Here is a 6,447-nt window from a genome sequence, read left to right as displayed (position 1 = left end):
ACGAATCGTAGCTTCGTTGCCGTAGTCGCAGGTCAAGAACTGTACGATGGAAATGACCTGGTACATATACTGCAGGATTTGGCGGAAGCTCAGCTTTCTGTAAGCCCCTCGCAACAGCAAAATGATGAGCTGGAGAGGATGGACGATGAAGAAACCGAAGAGTGCAGCTTTAAAGATATAGGTTGCCAGGCATTTCCTCCTGGGCCGATGGGAGCATGGGAGGACTAATGACCGTTCGAAAGTCTCCGCGTTACGAAGGAACAACAGGATAGCTTCAGACTTGAAGGCCATTACCAGAAAAACGACGACGCTTTCCATGCCAATTATTGTCGTCATAGACGTTAACAGAGAGTTAGAAATGGTGGATTGCGCGCTGCTATCGCCCGAGTTTTGCGGGTTAACCTCAGAAATCCTGAAAGAAAATAGAAGTGTGGCACAGAGCAAGAAATAGACTGCGTACAAGGATTTCCAAGTCACTCTCGCTCGGCTAAGATTGGTACGATTTATATTCGCCACAAACAAACAACCGCATAAGCGCCACATAACCAAAATCCTGTAAAGCCTCTCAGACATCCTAAACATAGAAGGTGCACTGGCTGCTAGCACTGGCATGACCACGAAGTTATTTTCGGTCGACCTTTCGCTGTCCCAGAACCGAGTGCCGAAGAAGACACTCCTTAATATGTGCCAAGGTTGTATGAACAAGCAAGCTTTTCGTGCTTCCGTTTTGGGCTCACGTGGTAGCAGTACCCGCCAGGGCACGTAACAATGGTCTGTCTAGTTATGCGAAGCTGAACCTCTTTTTACCATTTACACGAACGCGAAAGTTGCTGACGCACACTGATTACAAGAGCGTAGTTTCTGGTTCACGTTAGTGTGCAATGTCTTGCAGTTTTTTGTTGTCTGTAATTTCGCACAACCAGATTCGGTCGTAGACGCCGATCGATTTAATTGCGCATCGCTGCTGGCAGAGGTCGGCGCAGTGTGTTTCTCGTTCGATACGAGGAAAAAGATTTTACACTAGATATTCCACACTGGGAAGCTGTCATTTCAGCACAGATGCACTTTATTTATGTCCGACACGGAAAGGGCGGATAGAGGCTCTTCTATGTTTGCTGCTACACTTTTGCTTTTTTTAGAAAAGTTTCTTGACCACGCACAATGTCCAACATACGTGCCTTGCACTATTGCGAACTCTCATCTTCACAACCGAAATTGATTTTTGATTCTCTTTGCAGCAGAAAATAAGATTCAAACTAGAATAAAGCATGACATTTGTTCTTGTTCCCATAGGCTATGGATTTTCTGCGTACCCCGGAAAGAGTCTCGCCCGCCGAATAGATTCAACAAAATGCAAAGAACCTTAAAAGCATGACAGCAATTGAATGGCTCCAGGAAACATTGTGACAAATTGCATGGATTTCACTTATTTGCTGTTCTATATCTGAGATAGCGCGAAACTACCTCTGAAAACAAATAATATTTAAAAAATGCAAATACACAAGAAAAACGACGTTGGTTTTCGTAGACAAATAATATGAAGCTTTATTTTTTGAATAAGTGACTTGTTGCCTTGGTGACGATTATGGTGGTGATGAAATTCTGAACTTTGCAGTTTTAAAGGTACGAAAATAAATAGATTGAGGAATAGAAAGCACGCTTTTTCATTAAACTTTTTGTTTATCTAAGACTGCATTGTTTATCTATGACTGCAGAAAGAAATAATTAAGGAGGAATAATGCTCAAATTACGATATTAAGCGAGATGGTCTATGCGAACATTTACCGTGACGCTTGTCACAAAAAATGCTCCCATATATCATAAAGTCCAAACTTCTATAAATGCAGACATGCTCTTATATAAAAAAGTGAAGGAGACACTTAAGCTCCAGCTTAAGAGTATGACGCGATAGCGTAATGGGTTAAATCTCATTTATTTCTTAAACTCATTTAATATTGTTTGAAACAGGCGATCATTATCAGGAAAGGCAAGCTGTCTTCCTGGCTCCAGCCACTTATCATTTCTTCAGTTTTCTTTTTATTGAATGACAAGGCTTGTTACATTTCCGCTCGAGGTGACAGATTATTTCAGGGGTCGCCAGTCGCGGAGAAGAGCGTCGCCTGTTTGTATAAGGATGACGCCGTAGGTAACGGCCGCCTCTGCAACCTGGGAAAAAAGTCAACATGCGACATTTACTGCCCGAATCCCATTTGCAACTATAAACAACAGAGGCATTACCGTGTGCAGTGCCAAGGCATGAAGTATTCCAGTGTGAGGAAACTGGTTTATGAAGTACAACGACTTTGAATATTGCTACTGCCACATATCACAGCCTCTGCTATGAAGAGAATGCCGCATTCTAACTTCGCACTAACTTCTTATTTATTAGGCAGGAACGCAGAAAACGTACACAGGGCAGGTGACGTGCGATCTAAAAGTGAGTGTAGCTACAGCGCTCATATGTACAGCGCAAACATATACGGGGTACGAGTGTAATTTAATGCCCCGATACCACTCATGCTAATTTCATTTGCATAACCAGGTTGGTAATTTTCCAGCACCCAGTTACGCTCGGTTTTCACCTCACTGTCTCTGTTAGACCAGCGGGGTGCCCTATACAACATCAACAAAGAGTTTCAAGCAAGTGGCAAGCTTTACAACATTGTTATTTTTGCAACTAAAAAAATTAGTAGGTGTAGGTTTCAAATATAAGTAAACGATCGAATTAGTGTTGGCCTCTAAATCGAGCCCTGCTAAGATTAATTGAGAAAACAAGCCGGTACTTTTCTTCTGAATTATCGAAAAGGATGAACCTGCGCAGTAAAGAATTTACTCCTGCTGTTTCCCTCAATAGCATAAAACAATTTTGTCTTAAACAAGTATATTACAAAATTAGCCAATAGCTGCACGACTGGCCGTGTGAATTAGCTCCTTCCGGTCTGAAGAAGTGCGAGAGGCCACAGAGGCGCTGAAGGCAGCGCCCTTATAGCTACTAAAGCTTGCATCTCTTTTCCACTCAAGTGCGGCCGCAAAACATATTCTCCTATTTTCTAAATTTCAGATAGTGCGTCATCTTTAATATGCACAAATCACATGAGTTGCCATTGAAGCTGTAGATTTTTCTTAAATTATGATTTTTCAGCACTTTCTTACCGCTTTCGTGCTCTTAATTTTTTTTATTAAACTTTCATCATACTTCCATTAGGTCAAATTTAAACAAGTAATTCCACAATTCGGTAATTTTAAAAAAAGTAGAATCATTTCGCTTGGTTCCTGTCAGTAAATATTGACAACAATATTTCAACATCTCTACAAGTCGCGTGTACCAGAGTTCCTCTAGCTCTGGCACACCCTACGTTTGCCATCTTGCGTAGTTGAGTTGAGTAGACATCAGCCTAAGACATATGCTATTATTGTCTGTTGCTCTATGAGAAAAAATTGACCAATCATAAAGAGCCTGACATATGAAGAAATCTAATTTTTCCAGGCCCATGCTTTTGTCATAAATTGCTGCCAATCTAATATAGGCGCAGCGTTCAATGCAAATCTAAAATATTTTTTTAGATCTACATAGAAACAAACGGTTGAAAACCTTCGTTATTGCCGTTCTGTTAACTGCGAAAAAAAAAAATCAGCGCATCCGTTATCCAGCAGCTTTTCAGACTTTATTGTTTGAATAACAAGAGAAACAAACATAAATGACGAAAATGACACGAAATCATCTGGCTGCGAAGCCATGAGAGATATCTTGCGCGTAATAACATGGTGCAACGCACAGATTAGGATTCTATTATTAACATTCATATTTTAGCTTTCCTTAAAGGAGTTTTGTGCTTTGTTTTATTTTTCTCTAAACGGGGAAAGAAAGGTCCTCATGCAGTGCGTTAGCCCCAATATGATGCCTTAAAATTTTACTAACGCTTGAAGGCAAGCAATTAAAAAGCATTCCTCAAATGCTCGCTATTTTTATATTCTCTAACATTTCAAAAAAAGTGCAGAGGTTAAACGTTGCACTCTACTCACGGCGAGCAGCATCCTTATGTTCACGACAAAAAAGCCGGATCCAGTCAGGCACATTTCACGAGGTACAATACAGTCGTGTACAAAGTTGACCTGTGAAAAAAAGAATAGAATGTGTGAAAGAACTTCTTAAGCTGATTTACCCACTTTTCAACAAAAAAATGAACTCAGTGTTTTGGACAGATGTCATTGAGTACTACTGTTAGGTCCCCACGGCTTATCTCAAACTTCACTGGCGAATGTAGCATGAATGTAACCACAATACGCTCTACTGCATGTTATGCTCCTCATTACTGCGCAAAATTCTTTTACGATTTCGTGAAACGCTCTTACTTTAAGATACAAAAATGGTACAACATTCACACCTACGTAGATTTTGCATGTGAAATAGAAATTCAAAGCATGCTCTGAAAAACATTTTCAACCATGCCTTGATCTACGCGAAATAATTCACTTCGTCTCCTCAAGCCTATCGCACGCTTACCTCCGCTATACATTCTGATGTCATACCAACCGTGGCCACATCGGCTAGCGCCATCTGAACTTTTTGTGTCTGAAAAAAAAACACGCTTGCATTATAAGTACGGCATCAACTTAAACGTTATCATACACACTGATTGCTGAGGAAATCATCGCATCAGACAATTATGAGTGAAGACGTATTGCTACTGTCATGTCGTTAGGATTACTTAAAGAAGTAAAGGCGCGATTCTCGCAGAAACACAGACCCGATATCAACTGTGTTTTTTTTTTCAGGTTTCTTGGTGTCTGGGGAGCTGATGGCAAATATTCTTGAACTTTCGCATTGCACTTGGCATTTGTTTGAATTAACATTATATAATGCGATACAGCGCGAATAAAGACGGGGACGAAGCGAGACAAGACACCACAGCGCTGTGGTGTCTTGTCTCGCTTCGTCCCCGTCTTTATTCGCGCTGTATCGCATTATGGAAAATTACCAACTAGCCCGATCTGCCACTCTTGCAAGTTAACATTATATGCCGGTCACTTACACTGACAAACTGCCTGTTATGTTTCAAGCCACAATATTATAATAATGCTTTTCTTAATTTAATCATTCACGTACAGAACTTTTAACAGCTCTCTCGAACGTCATATGGCCTGGAAAACACAGTAGGTTTATTGAACGCTCTATTAGACATTCTAAGCCTCAAAATATTGCAGCACGAACATTTTTTGGCGTATGAAGATACGGCGTGCAAAATAATAGTTGTAATATGGTTGTATATTTGTGACCGAAATCTGCCTCCATTTGGCACATTGGCTCTTTCTTTACAGGCGACGTCATTTTATCAATACGTCAAGCAAGACGTCTTGAAAGACTCTACTACTGTTTTGCAAGTATTATACTGACAGTGGCTATAAATTAAATTCACAGTACACAACAAAGAAGCTGGTTGAAGTGTGGTTACTGGATTAATGCTTTCGAGTGCGGTGTGCAATGAGCATTGAACTTTCAAAAATGCCCGTCATTACAGAAGTGTAAAATATGACCTCATACTATGATTTCGAAGAAAAATATTAGAAGGCATCCTTTCCAACAATACCACAAAAATAGAGAACCTATGATTGCATTACCCGAAAAGCCTCAAGTTAGGGTGTCCACTGCTCAATATTCAAAGCTTTCATACCTCTTTCTCCAGAGCGTGGCTCATCAGAGCGAGATCCACCAAGCTGGACGCCACGTACAGAGCGTACAGCGTAAGGAACATTCTGATATCGTAGCCAAAGCCAAGCCGGACCAGCATGTAGCCGGATATGGCAACGACGCTGAATGCCCTGAGGCAGAACAACACAATGCACGGGCCCAAGGCTGCACTGATTTCCTCTTTAAGACTCTGTATTGTTAACATGTTCAGACGAAGCTCTTCAACATCCCTGATAGTAAGACCGGACTCTCGCTTCTCCTCTAGCACATCTGCTTGAATGATGACATAGTTCACCAGTGCTTCGCAAATGGCTCGAAGCGTGGCTTCATTGCCATAGTCGCAGGCCATGAACAATGAGTTGCACACTATCCTGTATATGTATATGAGAATTTGGCGATAGCTCAGATACCTGTAAGCGAATCGCAGCAGCGAAATAAACAGCCAAATCATATACACATTCAAAGAAACGAAGAATAAAGCTTTGAGGACCTGTGTTCCTAGGCATTTCCTGTCTAGGCGATGGCATCTTGGGAGCACCAAAGACCGTTCAAATGTCTGGGCGCTGCGGACAAACTGAAGGATAACACCCGATCTAAAGGCCATAACAAGAAACACGATGACGCTTTCCATTCCAATGATTGCCTTCATACACGTGTAGAGAGAGTTGGAAACAGAGATGTTCGCGCCTCTAATGCTTAAAGCTCGCGAGTAAACCTCTGAAACCTTGAACGTAAAGAGCTGTGAGGCGCAGACCAGG

The 6,447-nt window shown here is 41.4% G+C and overlaps 1 long non-coding RNA gene across 1 annotated transcript; it reads right to left on the bottom strand.

Annotated features, from left to right (window-relative positions):
• Positions 1-1,848: 1,848 nt before the first annotated feature.
• Positions 1,849-4,686, bottom strand: LOC144105453 (uncharacterized). The gene is made up of 3 exons (XR_013308795.1): positions 4,505-4,686; positions 4,024-4,113; positions 1,849-2,166 (listed from the first exon to the last, which is right to left on the bottom strand). It is a non-coding gene; the product is annotated as an uncharacterized LOC144105453 (long non-coding RNA).
• Between the last annotated feature and the right edge of the window lie 1,761 nt (positions 4,687-6,447).

Source organism: Amblyomma americanum, chromosome 9 (assembly GCF_052857255.1).
Source record: "Amblyomma americanum isolate KBUSLIRL-KWMA chromosome 9, ASM5285725v1, whole genome shotgun sequence".
Classification (NCBI taxonomy): domain Eukaryota; kingdom Metazoa; phylum Arthropoda; class Arachnida; order Ixodida; family Ixodidae; genus Amblyomma; species Amblyomma americanum.
Note: the sequence above shows the minus strand (reverse complement) of the source record. Positions and strands in the feature narration are given on the sequence as shown.